A 25952-nucleotide genomic window follows, 5' to 3' on the forward strand; every position below is an offset into this window, starting at 1 on the left:
TCGTGTGGTTCAAGGGCTGCATTCGCCATACGAGCCGTGGGGAGGTGCCGAAAGCGGTGATCATCTGCAAACGTCCGTTTGCAGTCGTCTGCAAACTACTCACCGCGCAAAAACGCAGCGCTTACGCGCCCCTTGAGACCGATCTCCACAGGACGACTCCGCCATTAAATTGCAAACGTTCCCCATGGTTTGAGGTGAACCCACCGTTTAATCTAAGCCCTCTTTGTTCAATATTCTATCGTCGCGCGCCTGTCGGATTCTTTATCATGCTCCATTAATTTTGAATTTGGAAATATACATTTAAGAAACAACACATATTTTTTTTTTTTTACATTCGAGATTAGTTTATTGTTGACATTAGAAGCTTGGTTTAGATAGCGTATAGGAGCGGCGCGATTAATGGTGAATTCCACTCGTAGATCTGGAGCGCTTTCCAAAATCCGCGAGGGAGGCAAAATTCCGCTCCGTGGGACCCGCTCCGAATCGACGAGGGGAAGATAAACTTGCATTTTTGGAGCGACCTCCCCCCCCCCCCCCCCCCCCCCCACCCCTTCTCCCACCGCCGTACAAAATGGCCGCTGCTTGAACTTGACCAGCCCACCAACGCCTCAGCCGGCTGATCTTTCCGACGACCAGTGACAACTGTCACTGCTTAGCTGCAGAAGTAACACGCGACACAGGCCGGGCGAAATTATACGTACCGCGGCGCCCATGTCACAAATAACGAAGACGTCCGCGTTCGGCACCGTCACATACCTTTCGGCCGCCTCGAAGCGGCGGGGCACGGACAGCGATTGCCAGCGTGGAGTTCAGATTTGTAGTACGACTTTAATAAACACAGAGGAAACAAACCATCACTTGCGCGGTCGTTGCCTAACCACTTCTTGCTTTATTTCACGGGAAAACGCCGACGGAATGCAGTGTAAAAAGGTAAACAATCACTGGCTGCAGAATGAATAGGCCTAACCTTGCGTCTGCCTCCGGCTTTTCTGTCGTTCTTTTCTCGTTCTTCCTCTCACGATCACAGACGTCAGCGCTTACGATCTGCCACGCTCCACATTCCCGGCTTTTTATCCCTGATCTACGCGAGGTAGAAGCGTTGGAGCCGTCACAATCCAGAGTAAACAACCGACGCACCCGAACAGATCCAACTCCACGACCCGACCGGCCCGTCGATCCACACGCCGATCTCTCCAACCTCGCCGCGCATGCGCACCGCCGATTTAGACGGAAGTCACGTGGGCCGCTCTGTCAGTTTCCGGAGAGATCCGTGAAATCCCGCAGAGCAAGTTCGGCGGAGTTTGGGGCGCTCCGTGGAGCGGGCGCTGCCAGAGATCTACGAGCGGAAGATGACGAACTTGAGTCAGATCTGCGAGCGGAATATGCGCGCTCCAAATGGAGCGCTTTTGGAGCGCTCGAGATCTGCGAGCGGAATTCACCATAAACTGTTCCGCCGTATCCATCCATCTATCTATCTTACCAAATAGACAGCGGCCTTCACACCAGCGAGACTTCAAATACCTTGTTTGGTATATGTAAGTGTCGCAGAGCTGATGTTGTAGGCGTTACCGAAAACTGTTACGAAATACGTTACTTGCAAATTAAAGGAACGCGTTACAGACCTATGTTACGTTAAAAAAAAAAAAAAAAACGTTATTCTTTACCGTTTTCGATAAAAAAAAGTAAATCACGTTACATTTGCATTTTTTATTTGTAAATTAAAACTTTTTTCCGGTTTCGTCATCAAAAGTCAAAACAGAACTTCAAAATGTGTCTACATTTTCAAGGTATGTGGGATGTGTGCGAGAAATCCTATGACTTGACGCCTATAAAAAGTTAAAAAAAAATTGAAGCTAACGTTTTTTAGTCGTGGAAGGAATATGTAACGAGCAACCTAACGACGTTACTCGGTATTTGAAATAAGTAACGTAAGCACGCTATATTCCTAACGAGCCTGTTGGAAAGTATAGCAGATAACGGAAAGAATAAAACATAGAGAAGACGAAAGACTGACGGGTAGTCGTCTGTCTTTTTTTTTCTTTCTGTTATCTAGTAAGTGACTGTTACTGTTTCAAACGTAACCAGTACATTACTACCTTACCGAGAAAAAAAGTAAAGCGGTACCAATAATGCCGTTACTAGACTCTGTTTCACCTTGTGTTGTACCGCAGGAAAGGCTACAAACGCGAGGTCCTTGCTTTAGGGCACATCTCGGCGAAACAAGCTCTCGTACACCAAGGGCAGCTGCCAACGCAATGAGCTCGCGCTTCTAGCCTTCGCTGCGGTACAACATAAGGTGAAACGGAGTATAGTACTGCGTTACCGTTAGCACTGCGCAAAATCCACTCATATTAGAAAAATAAGAAAATAGACAGTATGAACTGACATAAAGAAACTCACATTCTCGGCACGAAAGTGCATTTACCCGCCACGAAGCAGCAGTCAAATTTCCGCTCTCACGAAACAATATCCGTCGAGCAGAGCGAAAGCAAACTTCCGGTCTCTCGGAGCACTCACACAAACTGCGATTGAACGCAAACAAAACCATTTCTTTCTTTCGTCCGTCCAATCGTCCTCTTGCCGCGTATACTGCGCGAAAGAAAAAAAAGCAACAGCGCAACAACTCATTTCCACTGTTTGCCCCTCGTATTTATAGCAGACGGGCCGCTGCCCTCCACACGAACGCTACTAACAACTGCAACCCCCGCGAAAGAAAAGAGAGAGAAAAAAAAAGAGGAGCCGTTGTCGTGGGCCATCAGTTGCGAGATTGGCTGGAAGGCGGGTTGTGACGTTTTCTCGCTAGCATCTGCGCGCAGCGGTCAGAGAATACCCAGCCTTCTGCACAAAGAGATGCCTCGACACGCCGAACGGAAAGTGTGGGAAGAAAAAAAAAATTACTAATGCGAATACAGCAGCGATGGAACGAACCCCACGTGCGATCCGCTTCTTTGTACATATTCCGACTGTTTATTGCCGATTTCAATAATTGGCCTCTGCGCGCTGCCAGCTTTGGCTGCTGCAGAACGCGTTCTGGGCAGCATGCCAATGGCAAATCGTCTGCTTCTTGAGCAAGAGTTGTGCTGACGTCAGAAGGATGCCGAGTTCTGATTGGCTCTGATTGAAGGATAGTGGGTAGACCTCAAAGTAAGCTGCCTTGGGGTCTATCCGGTATCCTTCATTCAAAACCAATCAGAGCTCTGCGTCCTTCTGACGTCACCACATAGGGAAGCAGACGTCACCTGCAAAGGAAGCAGACGAACCTGCGCTTCGCATAGCTCCTCCCTTGTGCGAAATATCGAACGACGCACCTGCTTCCACGGACAGTCGGCAGACATTGTTCTAAGTGTGTTTCTCTCGTGTGAACATGCTTGAACATGCATCGAGGTGTGCCCGCACATTTGTCGTCATGGCTGCACCGAACAAAGCTCGGGAAACAAAACACAAAACAAAAATCGTTTGGGTCACCCGCAAGTCCTTACACTGTGCCCGCTCTGTCGTCGAGGGCATTGACATTCGTCAAGATAGCGCCGGCAGAAATTTCGAGAACCAAGCGAAGCCGTAAAGGCCATTCGCCCGCTTGCATTCAATCTAAGAATAAGAGTGCATCCACGGCACACACGTGATCGTTAAAATGACATTTTCGTCCAACGTGCTTGGTATAGGTGCAAGCGGGACCCACGCGTACGCATGGGTCGACGCCTGCCAGCAAATATAATTTGATGTCTTAGTTGTTGGGGCATTATTTGGTCGGTATACAGTAAACCTAATGAAAAGAGAAAGAAAATATATATACGATGTTCTCACTACGTGGACATTGACATTTTCCGAGATGACGCTATAGCCCCATGCTGGAGGTCGTTCTCGATCAATGAAACAAAATAATGCGTAGTAAGTTTCTGCGCAATTCTGTTCGACGTGAAAGGCGTGGTGTCTACGCTCTCGGCTGTCTACGCTCTGGCTTAATTTTAGAAACTGCTATCGAGTGTACATGCCACACGTACACTCGATAGCAATTCCTAAAATTGAGATACCGGCGCTTTTAAAAACGCGTGACAGGCCGCGTGCGGTTGAGCCCCACTACTGCCCGATGCACGCAAAAGACCTCGAGCTAGAACTGGTCTTGCAAACTCTAAATCCCAGCAGAAACGACCGACGCCCACTGGGGTTGAGTAACTTCCCACTGTCTCAACACATACACACACAGACAACACAATACAAAAGACAGGCTGTTCACTTCAGACATGAAGAATCGGCGGGCGCGCCTGAGTCATCTTTAAAACCCCCTTGCCTGAAGCGTGTGTATGGTTAGAACCAGGGTTGGGCAGTATCGCGATGGTATTTCAGAAATACCTTTTGTATTTAGATTTTCGTTCATCTATAAAATTTTTCAACTGTATTTTGTACTTCTGGATCAAAATACATTTTCGTGTGTACTCTTGGTATCGCGCTACTGTTACGGCCGATGTATTTTGTTGCGATTTTAAACGGATTATTGACCTTCTCCACACAGAGGTTCGAGACCACGTTTCGTCAGTAACGTTTTGTGCCTTCGACCGCACATGACTTCCTTCTTTATTGTGCGAAAAGTTAACAAATCTTCTCCTAATCTTCAGATGGTCGATTGTTCTATTCGGTTTCAAAAGTTGAAGGCTTTGTCAACGCGCCGAACTAACAGATAAAGGGATACGGGTTCCTTGAACTTGATTCCACGGTGACGCCATAAGGTCACCGCTGAAAGAGGCATCTGCGGATTGGATATAATCATAGTGACTTCTCAAGGTTATTTGGGAAGACACAAAACTGATTTAGATGTCCCTGGGGTTTCGTCTCAGAAAAAGATAAGAGATGCCGGAATAAAACCGCACTCGAGCCACGGTGAAAAAATCGCTCGCTTTCCGTATACTTCCCGAAATACAAGATGTCAAAAGACCCTTTCCAAAATTCAGTTTGGCAACTTTGATCCCTATCCTTAGCCTCCTTTATAGTCACGAAGCCTGGCAGTTCGAGGACGGAGCCATAGAGTGCCCGGTCGCAGATTCGGAGTGCGAGGATCTGGTAGCGCAGAGCGTTTCTCGGGGAGTCTGGTATTCAGCGCGCAGCTTTTGCAGCGGCAAGGACCCGAAACTCGGTTTTCAAACCCGACGAGAAAAGAAGCGGTAGACCGAGGAACCCGAGAAGCACGAGCGGACATTCCATCGCTCGGGACAAGTGTGTTTCGGCGTCTCGCCGCAGCGGGGCGCCCGTTACATGACTCTTGTTCTGCCGCTCTACCTTTTCACTTTCACGCCGGCCGCGCCACGTGACGATCTGCCAGGGTTTGTCAGTATAGAGGAGGCTATGCCCTATCATGGTATATGTGTCGTACTAACAGCGACCTTGTGGTTACTGATAATAGAAGTTGCCCCGAAGCGGATGATGCGAGGACGTTAGTACACGATGCGACGCCAGAATTGAGTACAAGAGCTGCCTAAGCCTTCCTTTCTATCTCGGGTGCATGTCGAACTGTTGGCGTCACGTAATTGATTTTGCAGCCGCTTGATGTATAACATTTTATCACGGCGTCAATGTGGGTCGGTGTTCCCCCTTACCGGTTGCATATATGTCACCATCGGAATTGAGAGATCCAGCAAAAATTGTAAGGTAAACACACACATTCACACCTGTTGTTGACTAGCGAAAGCGATGGTGCCCGGCAAAATACTTCAGACTGCAGGTCGATTACCGCCATGAGTACGGTAAAAGGTAAACTGCTATTTAAACCACCAGATGGCACTGAATTCCGAAAAAGGGTCTATTCTTCGGTAAACTTGATTCGAGCTCGATTCAGGCTCCAACATGCAGCGAGAAGTCGCTTGCTGGTTTAAAAAAACACAATCTCGCATTCTAGAGAATGTTTCTTTTTTGTTCTTTTTATCTTCTAAGGGGTTCACCAAAACATCCACACTAAGGATATTTTTTATATCAATGTGTTTGGTTGTCGGTATTTCAGCCCCACCAAAATGTATTCCTGTTATTTGTACTTACAATACTTTTACTCTACTTTTCAAACATCGTTCCGATACGTATCGCGATACATTTTTTATAAGTGTATTTTAGGATCGGTATTTTAGCCGTATTTGCCATATATCTTGATATTTGTAATCCCAAATACTTTTCAGAGTAATTCTGCCCAACCCTGCTTAGAACATGTCTGCCGACAGTGTCCACACACTGTCTGCTGTATGATGTATAGCCAGTGTGACCCTGTCTTGATAGCGTCCAAATTCTTACCTGTACTCCAACACGACCAATCCGGCCGTCACGAAAAGCATGTCAAATGTCCCGTGTCCACGTTGTGGAGACAGCCAGCCCAATGGTATCGCGCCAGTAAGTTATGCAAGATTGAACGGCGCAAGCGCGAGCAGACAATGCGTTGCTAAGAGCCCCATTTACGTAAAGCGCGACCGTAAACCGCAAGAACGCCGTTTCGCAACGCCGTCGGCGCGCTCTCCACGACCAGACCCATTTCTTCGCGCCTCACGTGCTGGCGCCCGTGAGTCGGAGAGCGCGTGGTTGTTGACGTGCGCGGCAACAGCGAGGAATCTGTCGCGCGCGAGGCAGGACCCGATGCGTCGCCTTCTCGCTGTCGACGGCATCTGTCAACTGCTTCTCGTAACTTGTCTTTAGAACTGTCAAGCCATGGTTCAAACTTCAGACAGTTGGGTTGCTTGCGTTCAGAGCAACCGAAACAGTATACGTCAACGACAAAGTCGACGGGACAAGCGTGTTCGCCGCGCACAAATCTTGGCTATAGCGACGCGACTATACGCAAGAGGTATACCGTCGTGAAGCGGGGATCACGGCTGTCCCGCTCGTTGCTGTCGTTTTGGCTACTGTGGACGTAACCAGTGAAAATGTGTAAAGCAGGCTTTAAAAGCAAGGACGGAAACAAAAGCATGCGCTGATCGCGTGCCTGTGGCTTCGCCAATACTCAACACAACTCCGAAACTACCCGAACCTATTCGAAACACTTGAGGTTTGGCCGTCGTTCGGGAAACTTTCCGAAACACGTGTTCCAACTGCAGACACAAATAAAGTTTGCTCCAGTCCAATTTCGAGCTCAAAACCTGTTAAAAAAATATTGCTTTTTTATTAGTCATAGATTTTTTCATACGTTATTATAATGAGGCAGGATTAATAATATTACCGAGATTTACCAGATGTCGCAGCGGAAATCGAGGTGCGGACAGTGCGATCCGCAGACCGACGTCTTTGCTCGTCTCCAAGAGAAGTAAGCGAATGGGAGTTTGGGCAGCTGATTTAAGTAGGACTATATGACTTACGAGAGCCTGTTCCAGCGCGCGAACGTCGGCGCGCTGGAACAGGGGCTGTTCCCTGTTTCGTGGGCTGTTCCTAACATCCGGCTGGCGTGCAAACTCTGTTTGAAATCGCGTCATTTTGGAAATTTCAAGCGCAGATGCGCGTTTTTTGTGTGTGTTTTTTTTTGTGTGTGTTTTTGATGACAGTGCCGCTCTGCCCTGTGTTTTTTGGGGGGCAGGAACCCGTCAAGCTGCAAACTTGCAGCTTTTTTTCCTGGCCCCCCTTGTCACATGTGTGTAAAAGCGCTGTGACAAAAATAAACTGATTCTGATTCTGATTCTGTATTTTGATTTGCAAGTTATCGTGTAAGCTCTGCTCGGTAGAAAAGGCTAACCAAGTCTAATTGCAATGTTACCTGCGTACGAACAAAGAAAAATGGAAAAAAACTGTTTCAGAGTGGACGGTCACTCCGGCGAAAAGTAAATCTGGTTGCTGTAGCTATTTCACTATACGAAGTTCGTACTGGTGTAGGCCTTTAGCGACCATGAGTGGAAGTCTGCAATAATAAATAAAAACGTGCTCTCCTGGTGCAATAGACGTAGTGGTTGAGTTGCCGGCTGACTCCACTGCTATAGAAGTAACGAAACAAATATACGTTAGTTGATCATTTACTGAAATGAAACAACAGAGCGCTAAAGGCTGATCTTGGAGTAGCCATACATATTTAAAGAACGCGAACCACATAACGACAGCCACGAGCGAGATTTCGATATTCAGTACAGCCCGCCGGTACAGCCCAAAGTGGTGAACGGCGACCTTCGGGTTTGTCGTCTGCTGTAGTGGAGTCGGGCACGTGCCCTCTCTCTCGTTTTACCCAGTCGAACGGTCGAACCTGCTGAACTTCCCGGATGTGTGGAGAAGTCGCTCTGAGAGCGCTAAATGCTTACTCTCGCCCCCGACCGCCAAGTAGGCATATCCGGAATGGGCGACGAAAAAATATTAAAACGTTTCAACGTGGAAGTAGTAAAACAATAGGGGAGAGAGAAAACGAGAATCTGTGACTCTTTTCTTCTAAATGCATTCTATTGGCGTGGCGACGGCAAAACAATGTTTTCGCCCATACTGGAAGTGACGACAATTCAAGATGGCGGCACCCTTCAAGCACGGTGGTGCTACCGTGATCATGCGACAAGTTCAAGGAAGTAAACAAAGCAAAGGCCATAACCATTTTTTTTGTGTATGTGTGTGTGTGTGTGTGGGGGGGGGGGGGGGGGGGGGGGGAGTTGATGGCAAAGATAGTTATGCATTTGGAAAGCAGGGTTGGGGAAAGAGGCGTCATGCATGTGCATATTATAATTAGGATCTGTTTTTTTCGGGGCTATTTTTTTCTTCGAATTCGGGAATGTGTTTTTCGGGGTTAATTTTTTTTTTTTTTTTAATTCGGGGTTTATTTTTTTTAGTAAATTCAGTGTTTTTCGGTATCCATTTTGTTTTGGTGTCAGACAAAAAACTAAAGTTTATCGGGGCTAAAGTTGAACACATTATGGCACGGGCATGAAATTTCCTCACCTCCAGCGAATATACGGGCACATTCCCTAGAGGTTAGAGAATATACACGCATATTCCCAGGAGGTTGGGGAATATATACGGGTCTATTCCCTGAAGCTTAGGAAATATACGGGAATATTCCCTGGAGGTTACGGAATAAAAGGGTATACGTTCCATGGAGGTTAAGGAATATACGAAAACATATCAGGCATCCCAAAATTTAAGGGGAAAGACAACAACACGTATTGGGGGCTCATTTCCAGGGTTTACCAGTATTTACCGAAAACACGGAACCCTAATTCTAATTTATGAATAGGCTTGGCTGCATTTCGGGGAGATGGCCAGTGCTCAGCCACATCTTGTTTCTATGTTTTCATTTTTGTTTTTATCGTATAGAAGTTCTACTTGTGTGCTTCTTTGTCTTGCCCCCCCCCCCCCTCCCCCCCCCCCCCCCCCCCTTATGTAATGCCCCTGGCGGGGCCTTTAAGGGATAATAAATGAAAGGGAGGTGAAGACCACCCGGCTACGCCTCTGCAAGGCGGAACTTTGAAAAAGACGAAACGCAGGGAACACGTGGGGCACAAATACCGCGAACACGACCACCGAGAAGGCACCGGCCTTCCGACTTTTCGACGAAACACGTGGCAACGCATGTACCGCGTGTTGCGAATACAACCATTTTCTTTGTTGGGGGCATTGACCCCAGGGATGTGTCATGCGACGAACGATGCATTTGAACCTAGAAATAAAGTGGAGGCCTTACAAAAAAAAAAGAAAAAAAGAGCGGCGATAACAGCATATTGCAATCACAACAAAGGTGCTCCTTCTTTCGCGACTTCCTCGTCGAAACTTATACCGCGAAAATTAAATAACTGTGAGCGACAAGAACTCCTTACGAAAACTCTACAGGAATGCGAACAACCACGATTGTGCATTTGTGTTCGATTGGGTGTTTTAAGTGCGTACTATGTGGATCGATAATCACGCTTTGTATCATGCAGAAGTTACCAACAACGCTTTTTTATTATTATTATAATTTTTTTGTTATACTTCGTATGACCCAGACGGCACTGTGAACTTAGCCATATAGTCTCCATCTCCAAGAAAGAAAGAAATTTTTTTTTGTCTTAGCTGGCACTCTTCTTGAAGAAATTAGTAACCTGTTGTCAATATGGCGATTTAAAAATAAATGAAGTTTCCTTTGTACTATTCGGTGGTGAATTCAAGACCCGAGAAACCGAAATTGAAAAGCAGAAGGCCGAAGAAGGTTTCGTCCAGGGCCTCTCAACTTGCCAAACACAAAGTCGGGGCCGAAGTTGACTGAGCGCACCGATTGGCTCATCACGGCGATGACTTCGCGCTTTTTCCGCCGACGTCCAATCAGCGCGCTCCGCAAAGTTTCGGCTCCAACTTTGTGCTTCACGAGTTTAAGGCCCCCGAAGTGACTTCAGCGACAGATCTTGCAGCGGCGCGATATCCACCGTGCGCTCGCAGACACGAAACTGCATAACAAGGCCGGCTTAACAAGGCTTCATAACCGGATGAAATAAATAATTTTAAAGGGGCGGAGCAACAATTTTTTGTACTTTGCGTAAATACCACTTAAAATGAGCCCCTGACGTGAATACCCTATGAAACCCGCGCTAGTTTTCCTCCTTGCGCAAAAATATTCAAAAAAGAAAAAATGAAAGGAAAACGAAATAAATACAACACACTCACCGATAGTACAACGGCTTAGCTCAGATCGGGCATAATTTGCGCACTTTGTAAGGTTAGACGTTTCGCGGCGTCAAGGTTTTTCCCCCCTCAACCCCTCAATTGGTGGGTTATCAACGCCATCTCCCGGCGTGATTTATTTGGCTGCGTGCGCGCTGCTTCGCATTCGTCTTTGCCTCCGGGACCCCGACAACCGCACCGCGTTCCGAGGCGTCGCCTGGTCACGTGCTTTGGTGGCGAGAGAGGGGGAGGCGTCCCCAAATAAGCCACTCCACCAAGGGAGGGTTCGGCGCGGCCGTCGTATTGTATAATGCAGATGAGGAGTGTGGTCCTATTATCCCCCTAGTAAAGTATTTGGGAAAACAAGCAGCGTTCTCCTTTTCAACTGGAAGCCAGAACGGGTGGCCACGTGATCTGGAGCCGATTGTATGCCGCCAATGCCTATCGTGGCCACGCGCTGGGGTTGCTGGGGTTGGCAAACTACAGGACACGCGCTGAGTTCCAGACTTCGCTAGGGTCCGGCTATTTCCGTCATTGAAGCGATTGGGCAGGAGCCACAACCCGAATGCTTGTCGAACTATTGATCATCGCGAGCCCAGATCAAGTGCTCACGCAATGCTCGGGTCTAATTTATGAGCACCATTCGAAGGTCGTCTCTGAGGGACCTTATCGTCACCGCGGGACACTGCGACCTCCAAACTACGCCGTCAAGTTTTAAGAAGGAGAGATGGAAAGGAAACGCTCGCTTTTATTCTCGAAATTACACCGCAATAAAGGGGGTTCTCGGTCAGTGGCATTGCGTACGAGTATACTTGGGTTCCACTATACTTGGTTTCACCTTATGTTATACCGCGGCGAAGGCTAGAAGCGCGAGCTCGTAGCGTTGGCAGCTGCCCTTAATGCACGAGAGCTTGTGCCGCCGAGATATGCGCTAGAGCAAGGAGCTCGCGCTTGTAGCCTTTCCTGCGGTACATTATTCATAGGGTGAAAAAGAGTATAGTGCCAGTATGCTCATGCAAAGCGAAAAACAGTCCAATCGAATATTGTTGCAAACGCCCCTTTAAAGCACCTTTACGGGCGTGATCTCTAACTGTACGGCGTCACGAAACGTTGTTACGAAAACCTGATAACACAACCAGGTGTCTTGACGTGCGCGCACACACACAAATACACATACCCACTAAAAAAAAAAAAAAAAAAAAAGTCGCGCACCAGTTTATTAGTTGTATTTGGGGGTTTGTGTTTGTTCTTTGTCCCCTTTGTTCCTCTTCTCCAGAGATTATTATCGTTATTCTTGTACAGCAAAGAATGTTTTGTTCCGCGAGTTTAGCGACCCAGGCCGTTACTCAACAACAGCTGGGAGACAAGTCACCCGTTAGCATACACAGAGCCCAACTTTTATATATATATATATATAAAGAACTGGATAGCACTCGAAAAACATACACTCAGCAGTGTAACATGGTTCTACGTTTCGATTTAACCTCTCCCTTGTTTGACTACGAAAAAAACAAGGTATTTAAGCTCGGACACCTGTCGAGCGAGAACAAAACAACATATTATCAGCGACCCTGGATAGACCAAAACACGTATATATCCTGACTGCTATATAAATAAGCAATTAACTTGCACAAAATGGTCTCGCATGTTTTCAAACGGCGGACGCATTAAATCATGTGATGCCACGCGAAAAACAAACACGAGAAAGAACAAGCTTATGACCACCACAACACAGCGCTCATGAGCCAAACTGTTGAATTAAATACGTGCTTGCAACGCACTGCGCATTAAAAAGAAAGAAAGATTCTCTTACAAAAAAAAACAAAAAACAACCGCATCTCCACGTGGTGAATGATGTTGATTGGGGCGCAGCTCTGGTGGTGCTTGTCTGCGTAGACGCTGAGCCGCAGCATGCCGAGCCTTTCGTTCGTTTTCATCCATGTCACGCTGCGGTCAAATGCTCTAATGCGTATAGGAGGTATTCACTGGACGCCATATTTGTGGGCGATGTTTAGAGCGCATGCTCAGAACGAGCTCACATTAATAGCGTGCTAAAACCGCCAACCTTGATGGTGCTAAACGCACGCTCCAAAAGGACTGCGGAAGATCGCCGTCAGCACGCGCTGAGCAGCAGCGCACACGGATATGGCCGCCAGTGAATACTCCCTATATAACCACCGTTCCATACCACACATTCTCTTTCTGACATGGATGAAAACGAACGAAAGGCTCGGCATGCTGCGGCTTAGAGCCACTAAATAAGCTGCGCTTAGAGTATCGGCACTCCGTTCCCCGACATTGTTGTGGGCGCCGCCATTTTGGCTCGTATGCAGAACAGACGCAACGGCCGATCGTCATGATTCAAAAGTGCGACTTCCTCAGCATTAGATTCGGTGTTAGAAAGGTCATGTAATACTGCTTTGCTCTGTCGCGAACGGTTTAAACATTTGTGGAGGGCGGAAAAGCATTTCCTGTGATTTCAGATAAAGCTTCAGATAACTGACAACCATGATTTTAAGCCACAATATGGCCAAGTGTCGTTACTCTGAAGCGTAGCTTATTTAGTGGCACTACTGCGGCTCAGCGTCTACGCAGACAAGCACCACCAGAGCTTCGCCGCAATCAACATCATTCACCACGCAGAGATGCGGGTTTTTTTTTTTTTTTTTTTTTTTTCCTACACGAGCACGGGAGCACGTGCTCCCGTGCTCGTGACCCGACGGCGGAATGACATACGGACATGGCTAGCGCCTAAGGAGCTTCGCCCCTGATATGTGTAGGAAGACATTTGATAGAAAGGTCTCAGCAAAGAAGAAGAGTTCACGTGGAGACGACTTCAGACGGACACGTTCGTCACACCGATCCAGCTACATCTGTGGTACCCAGAGCGGTACGCCACGGCGGACTGTCCCTTCTGTGGTGAGCCCTGGGTGGGCGTTTATCACGTTGTCTGGGCATGCAAGAACCTCCCAGGACTGGCTCCAGTCGAGGAGCCCAAACTCGAGGAGTGGGAAGCGGGACTCAAGTACGCGACGGCTAGCGAGCAGAGGCTGCTCGTGGCCCGAGCACTCCGAGTTCACTCCGCACTTGGAGCCCCGGAATAGGGGCACACAACCACTCTCTCCTTTTTCTTCCCCTTTCTCCCCTTCCCTTTCCTAAATCTTTCAACTCAATAAAGTTTTTCAACAACAACAACGCACCAGTCTGGCTACCAAGAGCACCACACCTCAAAAAGGCCGGGGAGTTGTGAAATGGGGTAAGGGTAAGAGTATTGCGAGCTTGTGTCAAGCGTGTGGTTTGATGGGTTCGGAAAACCGTCGACCTTTTAGCAAAGTTCGATGAAGTTCGATTTATGGACCGTGTAGCCCGACTTCCCCGCAATAATTTCAAATATTGGGCAAAAAAAAATATATTCAAAATAGCTGCTTTATATTTTACGCAAGAAAGCAAGCTTTTCATAATTTCGTTACTTTGTGCAACAATGCACCCGATAAATACTTCTCCTCTCCTCCGCTAGATGGCGCGTTAGTTTGTTTTCGGATTGAACCCAGTAGGTACACACCAATCTGACCACCCGATCCAAAGGGGATAGCCACACACATCATCATCACCAGCAGCGTTCGCAGTGCGAAGAGGCGCAACCATCACACGTATTGTGTGATGGTTGCGCATGGTTGAAAGTTGCACATGGTTGAAAAAACCCCGAGACTGCGGGTAAACGACACAACACTAAAAAGTCTCTAACACAGCTGAAATTTTTATTACAAAAGAAAAAAAGGGGGAGAGGGTAAGAACCCCAAAGAACGCCACTTTCCACCACCGTAACCTCTGACTAAACAACAAGGACAACAGACTCTGCGTCACGCACTTCTCTTATCTTTGACCCCTCGTTTCCCGACCGCCAAACACACTGGTAACCCCAAGCCCAATAACACATATACAAAAAAAAAAAAAAAAAAAAAGAACAACCCATCTTCCCTTCTATGGGTTTTTTCAACCATGTGCAATGTACACCAGCTCGTTTGCGCCCTTACTTTTTGTGTATTGTACCTTTTGGTTGGGGAGAATTTTAAACGAATGCTGCTTAGCAGCCATTCGGGGCCTTTGCGATGCCTCAGTAATTCCGAGTTTAATCGGATATTAGTTAATTGGCGAGGTTAGAAGCTCTGGCTAGGTGGCGCAAGCCACCACCTGATTAAAAGGGTTCAGCCGTCTCCATCCATCCATCCGTTAGCTGGAGTCGTCCTCATAACTTAATTTCGTTGCGCGCCCCGCAACGAAAGGTTTATTTATTTATTTTGTTTTATCTCACCAAGCGTTTGGCGCATGCGTGAGGTCGCCATAACATTAGTTCACAATAGGCAGATAGCAGTTCCAGACCGTGCTCTGCACGTGCAGAGCTCCAGAGAGGTTGTGGCATGTTCAAAAGGAATAAGGTTCCTCCCTCTATCCATTGCAAGAGCGGTGGCGCACCCAAACGTCCTCGTGACATCGGTAGATGCGAATCGCAAGTTCGTCTGCGCCTTGCACAGGGGTTCTGATGATGTCAGAACGCCGATCTCTAGCACCCAGAGCCGTTTATACTGAGAGAGTTTGGCCGATGGGCGGAGCTTGTTGGCCGCTAGAACCAGCGGATTTCGCGATAACACAATATGGCGTTACTTCTTTGTCTTGTTCATTCCTGTGAAATCGCGTAGAGTTCCTATGAGTCAGATCCACAATATGGCGGACGGAAGTAGTCATCCCCCGGTTGTCAGACTACGCTGCTGTGGTTGTCAGACTGCCAAAATCTCCTTAAGAAGGCCAAACTCTCTCAGTATAAACGGCTCTGTAGCACCTAGCATTAAAGTCTACCTAGCTGCTATTCTATCAATCAAAGCTAATGACAGCTCGGCGTCGTTCTGTCATCACCGCGACACCTGCGTAAAGAAGCAGACGACTTGCTCTCCGCATTGATACTGGGTAACAACATGAATAGAAATACAGGTAAGTCATTATATATATAGCAAGCTTAAACTGGCACGAAGAAAGCGTTTTGAGACTGCGTGCAGACTGACGTAAGCGACGGCACCACAATAGTAACCTTCACCGGAGATTAGGGTCGATCACCGTCGCCACCACTTGCGACATTCTTCGATTTCGAAAGAATTCTCGGGAGCGCAAGCAAGCGCTGTTCGCACAAGGCTTCCAGTTTACGACGCTTTCTTTCGCGCATTTTATAGATTCACAGAACGCCGTTTATTTTACACGCTCGAAATCGGTCGTATTGAAGATAAACGTGAACTCAGCAAGCAGGACTGAAGTCCCTTGATAGTTCGCATTGACTTTGGCACGTATTGGCGACACGAGCGTCCAAAAACGTCACTACACGCGTGGACGAACTTTCTGGGTCAAAGTATACGGGAGCGCGTGTTTGAGCCTAGATTAAAGGCTTGTTCACGCGTACGTCGCAGCGCTAAGCTCAGCGCTGACTTTGCCTTAAGTCATAGCCTCCTCTATACTCACAAAGCCTGGCAGTTCGACGACGGAGCCATAGAGTGGCCCGGTCGCAGATTTGGAGTGCGAGGATATTGTAATACAAAGCACCAAAGAGCCGTTTCTCGGGGAACCTGGACGTCAGCGCACAGCTTTTGCAGCGGCGAGGACCCGAAACACGCTGTTCGCTCGGGAGAAGTGTGTTTCGGCGTCTCGCCGCAGCAGGGCGCCTATCACGTGAGTCCTCTAGTGAAAAAATCATTTGTATGAGAAATTTATTGTGTCCAATAAACACATATGAGTCATACATATGTGTTTATATGTGTACAAACACATATGAGTCATAAGAACATATAAGAACCATATAAAAACTATATAAGATATATAAGAACCATATAAGAAAACTATAAGAAACTTCTCACAAGTCACTTATATGGCGTTGGTACGTCCTCATATATCTCATATAGTTCTTGTACAGTTCTTATATGGTTCTTATATATCTTGTATGATTCATATGCGTTTATTGGACGCATAAATTTGTCATACAAATGAGAATTTTCAATAGGGTCTCCTCTCATCCGTTGTCTGCCGCTCCACCGTTTCCATTTCGGCGGCCACTTCTCGTGGCGATCTGCCAGGCTTCGTCAGTATATAGAGGCTATGACTGAGCGCGTGCTGGCAGGAGCGTTCACCATATTTGTATCACACCGTCAAAACTGTTGCAAGACGATATGTATATATATATAAATATTGAAGAGATCGTGATTGTAAATACGTTTTTTCACTCACTCACTAACTCACTGACGACACGTGAACAGCGCTGTATCTGAGCTCCACTGCACGTGCGAGCCGGCCTTAGAGCTCTGCCCGCGCACTCTTCCTCTCGTTGGTAATGCAACGGGAAGTTTTACTGCCTTTACATTTGAAAGGAATCGATTATGCTGTTGCGCGGACAGATTTATTAATTTGAAGGGTTACATCGCAACCTCTTGAGAAGAAAAAAATCGTCCCAATGGCGATGGGGGTAGGCGAAAGGGGGCTCTCATCTACGGAAATAAGAATAATGGCTCACTGCCAATTCGGACGGCACGTGCTGGCTTGAGAATGCGATGACTCCAATCTTCCAACATGTTTTTTACGCATACCATCGACGAAGCTGTCGCGACACTGTTTACGCACAATCCAGACGGGCTTACGTGAGGACCTTTATTTGTATGTATTTAAGATTTGTGACTAAACATTGATTCATTGATTGAGCGAATGGTCAAATAAGTGCTGTTAGGACGTTACGGGTAGGAACGATACGAGCGCGCAACCGGAACGTCTCGCTACAACGATTGGGGGGTCGGCAGCGTATACGGATGGCAGTGCCGTAGCCAGGATCTTATTTTCGTAAACCAGCGTCTGCTGCGTCACGCGATGACAGCGCAGCAGAGGCCGGTTGCACTATTTTTCCACGGGGAGCGGTGCCGTCGGGGCCGAGGAGCGCTCCGATGGCAAACCGAAACTTAAAAACCCGTCGAATTTGTGCGGTGTTTCAGAAAGCCGTACGCTGCGCGTGCCTTCTATCGTTCTGCAGTTTGTTGATTTTGTGTTTCTCAATGATGCTGAGCAATTTTCTAATTGAAACCACGCCACTGAACGCAATATTAAAAAGTTAATCACGCAAAAATATTTAACGATCTAATTATCCCCGACTTTAATAGTTTCCCTAAATAGGCCTCTGGCCAAGGACCAAAACGACACAAGCAGGTTTTTTGTTGCGACGCGTAGTTTTTGCAATCTCGAATTTCTCCACCTTTCGTGAAACACCCTGTTTATATACAGTTTTTTTTTTGTTTTGTTTTAAGCTTGACAGATTTGTTTAAAAAAAGCCGTGGAAGTTACACTTATCCAAAAGCGGCATAAGCGTAACTTTCACGGCTTTTTTTAAACAAATCTGTTAAGCTTAAAAAGAAAAACACTGTATATATACAGGGTGTTTCACGAAAGGTGGACAAATTCGAGATTGCAAAAACTACGCTCCGCAGCAAAAAACAGCTTGTGATGTCTTGGTCCTAAACCAGGGGCCTATTTAGGAAAATTATTAAAGTCGGGGATAACTAGATCGTTAATTATTTTTGCCTAATTAACTTTTTAGTATTGTGTTTAAGGGCATGATTTCAATTAAAAAATTGCTCAGCATCATCGAAAAACACTAAATCAACAAACTGCAGAACGATAGAAGGCACGCGCAGTATTTTACGCTTTCTGAAAGACGCACAAATTCGTACTGGGATTTATTTATTATATGGTGCTTCTGAAAACAACTTATAAAGACAGTTATAAATGATTCTTTCAAATACTTTCGAAAAAATGCGCAGAAATAGGCCCGTAGTTTTAAAGAAAGTTTTCATCCCACGCAGGCTCCTTTGGATACCGGTAATCCGTGCGACCTTCAATTCCAACAATGTTTCTAAATATTGCTGACATAAACCTAATTGGAACTGGACTAAGTTCGTGCACTTCGACAGCTTTTTTTTGTGCGTGTGTTTTGTTTAGGGGCTTATACGTTTCACAGGAAGCTTAAGTAGTAGTTGGACGATAAAGTGTTTTGAGCAGAACTTCTCAAACTACCTAATTGGTCATTTTGGAGTTCGTGATTAGAAAGATTGAGTGACACTGCTAAATCTCACTAACAAGGAGATCTCGCAGTTTTAAGGAGCCTGCTAACGACTCCCAAAAGGACAATCTTCCGTTTGATTCCCATTAGAAAGCTTGGTTCTTATTATGAACCGAATTAGATATTATTGCGAGGCGTAGTAGACTACTTAAATATATAGAAGCTCCCTTTTAGCGAGTTTTAGCTGAGTATAATATTTTAGCTCTATTTCAGTACGTAAACTAACGCTTTTAAGGCGGCGATGCGGACTAGTTGATATACTCAGTAATACCCTTGTTACACGGGCACATTTAACTGCAGTTACGCTAAGCCGCAGATAGCGCACAATACTTGCGGACAACATTCTGCGGCTATGCAGTCAAAGCTATGGGCGAACGTGCACTTGAGCATCTTGAGCATCTATCGAAGCAGTGCGCGCGCGCTCTTCACTTCTTCTGATATAGCTGTCAGAGAGTATAGTGCGGTATCTGTGGTGCCGCGAAACAGCAGTTAAGCTGAGTTAACCGCGGTTAAGTGTGCCCGTGTAACAGGGGTAGAAGATGAACACAGCGCGCAAAAAAACGAAGAGGAAGTAGAACTGTGTGCCCAAGACAAGCGCTGTCTTATGTACCCCTTGTTGTTTGTGCGTTGTGTCGATTTTGCTCTTACGGCACTTTACACGGCCCGCAAAAATCGGTTTCACAACGTTATAGTCTGCTATTTACTACAGAGGTGCAAGCAGGTGGTGGAAGTTTACAGTGAAAATACCGAGGAATGCACTTATCTCATTCAAAACAACAAAAAGAGAAATCTGTTTTGGGCAATCTACGGCGCCACTTCACAGGCGACGCACGCGTGGTGAGAATTGCTGCCGACAGATGGCGTACGCCGCGTCGAGGGAGCGACGACCGATTGAGGTTCTTTTGCAGGTTTTGCAGGATCGCCTGCGGCGTACGCCATCTGTCGGCAGCAGTTCTCACTACGCCTGCATTGTCTGCGAAGTGGCGCCGTAGACTGCCCAAAACACTCGCTTTTTTTTTTTTTTCTTTTTTCTTATCGTAAGTCTTTACTATCTGTTCGCACTTGCGTAATAAACTGCAGCGCAATACTTTGAGAAACCGATTTTTGACGCTCGTCTGAAGTGACTTAAAAACGTTAGTTTGCATGCTGTACTAAGACGTCTTTTCAGGGAGTTATCGTCACTAACAGCTTTAGTAAAGGGGGGCGTGATGAGTCCCTGTCCTCTTATTATCGCCCCGTACACAATCTGATTGAGGTACAACCTGACAAGACGCTAATAAACGGATCACCAAGAACGAAAAGTCACGCTAAGCTGTAGCTGACTACAGGAATCAAACTGCGCATGCGCGGCCTCCTACGACGCGGAGCGATGCGTGTTCCCGAGAGAGCCTCAAGTAAGAGCGTGCTCAACGAAAAGAGCGTTTGCAATTTAATGAGGGCGTTAGAGATGGGGCGGATTAAATCCCTTCTTGCGTTTAACTAGCCCCTCAAAAAAAAAAAAAAATGGTGTCAAAAGAAAAGTGTTATTTTATTCTTCGCGTGAAGTATTCAAGCATCCCCAGGGCTGTTTATTACCGGAGTTACGTTGAAAAACCACCCGTATAGCGTAAAGTTACTAGATAAGAGCTTCCTACAAGTAGCGCGACATTCTTTGAAGCGCCGACTGCGTGGGGGTGCAGGTTTTAGGAAGTGAATGGCGGCGCACAGTAGAGGTTTGAATTGAATGCCGCCATTTTGTTCCAGCGAAATATGCTTTGTCATTTGAATTTGTTGTCGTAACTTGTAAAAAAAAAGTATCAAGGGACTTTAGTATAGCGTCGTAGACCCACAGCAAAGTTTTGCAATTTCATGGCGTCCATGAACACGTAACCCCAGGCGAGCAGTTCAACGCACTCTTGCTTGAGGCTCCCGAGATGTTGCCGTGGCGCCCTATTGTGGTTTCTGTTCGCGACGTCGTGACCAGAATTAGCCTCGCCGTGACGCACATAAAAAAAGGCTTTGCGTTACGTCATTAGTTGTATAATCTCCACTACTTATCGTCACTCGCGAGCTACAACTTCGACGGTGTGCGTATGTTACACTCCGACGCCGAGCGTAGCAAACGCGGCATAGCGCAGTGCACGCAAATGCTGATTGGTCGCAGATGTTAATTTCCTGCTCGCCGGCCAATGAAAGGCGCGCGTTCTCCATGCGCTACGCTGCATTCTCTACACTCACCGTCGGAGTATAACAGATACTTAACAGTGAAAACTCGGAGTCATACCATTCTGAAACCAACGTCGTCACAGACGACACTGTGAAAGGGCGCTGATTTCTACGGATAGAAAAAAAATAAATAAATAAAGACGTCGAAGTGAGCGTGTGGCCAATCGCGAACTGTGACCACGGCGACGCTTTTGGTCCCTTTTTTGTTTGTTTGTTTTTGGTGGCGTGGCAACCATGTTTCAGGAGCGTTCGGGGCGGCGGACGCTGCGACGGGGCCGGCCGCCATCCCACGACCAATCCAGCGCTGTTGAACGCATCGCGTAACTAAGCGCGCCTCTCGCGTCGCCGCGCAACCTCAAGAATGTCACGTGACACACTCGAGGGATCGCGCACCGGTCCTTGGCGGTCACGCCGCGCTCGTACATAGATGTACGCCTCAGACGCAGACGGTCTTTTGTACGATGTATTTGGTGTGTGACCACGGCTTTCGAGTGCAATGCGTGCCGTGCGTAAACGAAGTCCCCTAATCAAAATGAAAAGAAATAAAGAGATTACGAGGAGGAACTTTATCTCCTCATTGTTAGGATCACTATGTCCATGGTTTCCCTAAGCATCGGAGGGGTATCTTTCTTGCCGCCGTTGTTCCAGCGACAAGCGGAAGAGAAGAGGGCGACAGCCCGCGCGGATACGCGCTATCGTCTTTCCGGCATTCGGCTAAGGCGGAAAGAAACGCCAGGACGCGGTATATTGTGTCGAAGCTTCGAACGGACACGATGTACATACCAACGCAGTGGTTACAAACGAGTCCTCGTTTGTCCCCACACAGGGAGGCTGTGGGCACTGGGCGCGTGCAGGAACCAAATCCGGGAAGAAGTGAGGTTTCTGCGCATGCGCTGTGCCGACAACAGCGCCACCGCTGTTGCGTGACGTTACAGAGTCGAGTGCGTGTGTATGCAGCAAGGCCGCATAGAGTGCCAGATTTCTACCTCGCGTACCGGAGTCCCTGACTCAACCGTGAGATATTATGCGACCTGTATTCCTTGAGCTGGTGGCTTAAAATTGTTGTTTGTTGCCTCGGCTTCGACCAGTGGCCGCAACTCAAAAAGGTTTCAAGAAACAAACACACTGTAGCGTGACTCGGCGCCCGTTGCAAATTTTCATGCTTCTAACTTTAACGTGAAACGTTCTTTGGCTCGTTTGGTGTTCCAATTTTATCACGTTTTTTTATTTATTTTTTCATCTGGCAGTCCGGCAACAGTTTCGAAGATCGAAACTTCAGCGCCATCTAGTGAAATAATAAACAAATAGTTGACAACAACAACAAAAAAAAAGTACGGCGCTTCTAAATTCGCGGCGACCGAGAACGGCGTTTCCCCAGATTTTCTAGCGAAAAATATGGATAGGTGTTTTTCTGTCGCCACTCATCTTTGGCGATAGGTGATTGTTTTACTTGAGGCCATATCGTATGCGGAGATATTGCTGACATTTCATAGCCATCCGTAGACTTCACGGAAGGGAGCCACGTCTTCCGACTTCTGACTGGTCGTGTTGCCCACAGGAAACAAAGCTCTTACTTGCAAGTTTACATCACGATATATATATATATACACATATATATATATATATATATATATATATATATATATATATATATACATATATATATACACAAATATATATATATATATATATATATATATATATATATATATATATATATATATATATAATTTTAGCTGTGTTCTTTAAATTCATTTCTTTAAAATTGATTGTCTTAAATATAAATGTTTTAGGCCATTTTTGTATATCATGTAAATAACGGGTTAAGTTCCTGCTTTGAAATATGGTCCTTGCATCGAAAACTCGGTCTTTGTAAAATAGTGTACAGTACACCGATAAAAAAAAATAAATTCCCCAAACAGATTTAAAAAAAAAGGGGGGGCTCACCTCCTTTATCAGCACCATTCGGTTGGCACCATATTCACCAAGACACTGTTTATAAACAAACCCGCGTTTGACTTTACGATTCGTCCGAGGCGAAGCATTTGCGCATGCGCAGTAACGACAGCAGCGCCACCCCAGCGGCGTCACGTCAGGGGCTTGAGTTGGTCTATATACTTTTGCCAGCACTCGTTGTGCGAACTGTCTCTTTTATTGTTTTCCTCAAGGGTGACCCCTTTCTTACAAAATATATTTTCGTCCGCGCATTTATATTCAGGGGAACAGTTATCGTATCCATCGGGAGGTTGTGCATATTCAGAGTTCGACTACATATATGACGGCACCGTCCCTTTGTCTTCCAGAATGATATCATTTACACGACGCCCTAGCTCGACCAACGTATGTAAAACCAGATGCCATAAGAATCTAGCAGAAAACAGCCTCTTCGCAACCGGTTTGCTCCTTTGTGCTGTTTCTGACGACCCAGCTGTGCAACCGAAAAAATAGGTTCTACCTATAAAATTTTAAGCCATTTTTAGAAACAACGAACACTCAGTCCGCACCTCCTCATTTAAGCTTTTATACGGAGTGAAAAATGCACGAAGTTTAGGCGGACCAGTCTTTCTAGTTTCCTGCGGTCCAGAATCTAAATAGGTCTCGCGACACTTAACAGAACGTTCCTACCTCATGCGCCGCCCTCGACATTAAAAAATAAAAAAGAAAAGCGACTGCTTTTTGTATTTGATGACAACATGATTTAGTCGTGGCATTTCTGATAAAAAGAGCAGGCTATCTACTCCATCCTGCGCCGCATTTGAGTGACATTTGTGATAGGGCAAACTATGCTTCGGCACATATTTACCAAAGCTCCAGCGCAGGCCTTCACATGTGTTGACGCCAGTGTTGGAAGCAATACACTACAAGTAATTACGTTACTAATAACGCGTTAAGTGTTTTTTAACGTTTTAACGTATTTGTTAGCTTTCGAAAGAATCAACGAGTAGAGTAATTTGGTTAATATTTTACGTTATTGTCTGTCATAATACGTTTTGTCACTACATACGTTTGATTCAAATTAGTAAACTTTTCTGTACCTTTAAAGGGCGAACGCGTCATCGTGACTTCGCTGAATTCTAGAAATCTAATAAGCAAAAGATAAAAAAAAAAAACATTATGAAGTCGCTGTGTAACAGTTTTGTCAGAGTTGATATCGCTTCCTATCGCTACCAAAGAATAATAATAGTATTGAAATCCAAATTAACACAAAACTTACGCAAAAGTACCGTTAGCTAAATTTAGGAAGTAGCTGGAAAGGTATTTCGTTACTTTCGTAAGACGGTGACGCGTTTCAGGAACGCGTTACGTTTTGCCGAACTTAACGAGCAGTGTTATTGCGCTACATAGTTTCTCTAACGGCGGCAAGACACTGTTGAAGCTATGCCAATTTTGCCCCAATCACTGACGTCCCTAAAAGCTCGGGGCTCCTTTTCACATACCACGATTAAATCGTGTAGTTATCATCTTCAAAAGGCAGTTGCTCTTTTCTTAAATGTCGAGGTTGTCTCATTACGCTTACGGTGTGAACATTCCTTTGACTATTGTTGTAGGAAACATTTCGTTCAGCTAAAGGGCAGTGAAGCAGCGAAGAATATTTTTCGTCGTCATGCATACTTACCGTATTGTCCGAGCTGTAGTCCGCACCCGGGGTGTAGTTCGGACTCCGCAGAAGACAAAATCGGCTGAAAAAAAAAAAAAAATGCTTTTATTAGATAGTCTTCACCTGCGCATAATCCGCATTCCGCGCACAATGAGCACCTGGTGCATATTAGGCCCGTAAAACAGATATTGTAATTAACATATTGCGTCATTCATTAAAAAAAGAACACATTACGTATCGTCCTAAATGAACGGTCTTGAAAGGACAAGTCCTTGTACGCAGCTTCGTCGCTATAGGTTTCGCGGCACCCGAGGTGGTAGCCCCCCGCGACCCTCTCTTTCACCACTTTCGCTGCCGAGCTGCACACCCCTGAACGCTGAACCCGAGGCTCTTCCATGGCTATGCCACCGCTTGTAGAGGAGCATTTTGGAGATCGAGCAGCTTGTAAGTCGGGTTCGTTTACCGTCCCCTTATACACCTATTGTTACATTACTCGAGCCCAAAGGAGAATGCCATGGAAATATGTGTCCACGCGCCGCACTTGCTGACGTCTGCAGCAGTAGTTGTTAATTCATCTGCATCATTACACGAATGCAATGTGTTTCTGGTGACCTTTGTTTCGACTTTAATTTAACCCAATTAGTTACTAAACCCATCAGAGTGACCTATATCTCCTTGTCAGCAAAAGTGTACGATCTTGTCTTGATAACTCATCCTGAACTTGTTTCAATGATATCAGATATTTTAGAACTTTGCGATTCTTTCATTGTGCATTTCGATATAAAGGCAGCAGCGCCAAAACCATCGACTAATGTAAAGCAAATCCGCGATTACGCCAAAGGTGACTTCGAAAAAATCAATCCCGACCTTGCAACTTTCAGACCAATATCGGTCGGTGGAAGGAAAATGGCACCTTTCCAAAACCGAACTCAATAGACTAACCAATCAGCACATTCCTGAAACTCCCAGTCACCCTAGTTCCGGAGAACCCTAAAGCCGGGGTCACACCCTTTATACATCATACGAAAGACAGTCTGCATGCAGATTCAAACGCGAGTCACCTCGAGGTCCGTGCTTCGAATGCCGCATGATAATGAGTTCAAAGAGGAATCTTGGGGTGCGGCATTTTCGAACCACGGATATTGCGGTGACTTGTGTTTCCCAGACTGTCCTTTGCATGATGTACGGTGACCCCAGCTAAGGCTAACACGAACGAATATAGAGCCTTTTCAAAATCCCATCAAGCAACATTGACAGTGGCCATTTCTTGCACAGAAGTGCGTGATTGGATTCGACTTTGCCAAACTGTAGCCAAACGCTGACACAGCCCTCGGGTCCAATACACGCCCTAAGGGGGAGAGAGAGGGGGAGGGGAGGGGGGATCGGCGGCCGAGTGTGCTAGCGCACACCAGTTCGGAGGACGTGGAGCGAAAGCTGGCGCTGCAGAAC

General features: G+C 46.4%; 1 protein-coding gene across 1 annotated transcript in view; it reads right to left on the reverse strand.

Annotated features, from left to right (window-relative positions):
- LOC8030511 (synaptotagmin-A) overlaps positions 1 to 24582 on the reverse strand; it is a 78656-nt gene extending 54074 nt beyond the window's left edge. The window contains exon 1 of the mRNA XM_029976836.4: positions 24522 to 24582. The gene's annotated coding sequence lies outside the window, so the exon portion shown is untranslated. The remainder of the gene's footprint in view (positions 1 to 24521) is intronic.
- Between the last annotated feature and the right edge of the window lie 1370 nt (positions 24583 to 25952).

Source organism: Ixodes scapularis, unplaced genomic scaffold (assembly GCF_016920785.2).
Source record: "Ixodes scapularis isolate PalLabHiFi unplaced genomic scaffold, ASM1692078v2 PGA_scaffold4__175_contigs__length_147842914, whole genome shotgun sequence".
Taxonomy (NCBI): Eukaryota; Metazoa; Arthropoda; class Arachnida; order Ixodida; family Ixodidae; genus Ixodes; species Ixodes scapularis.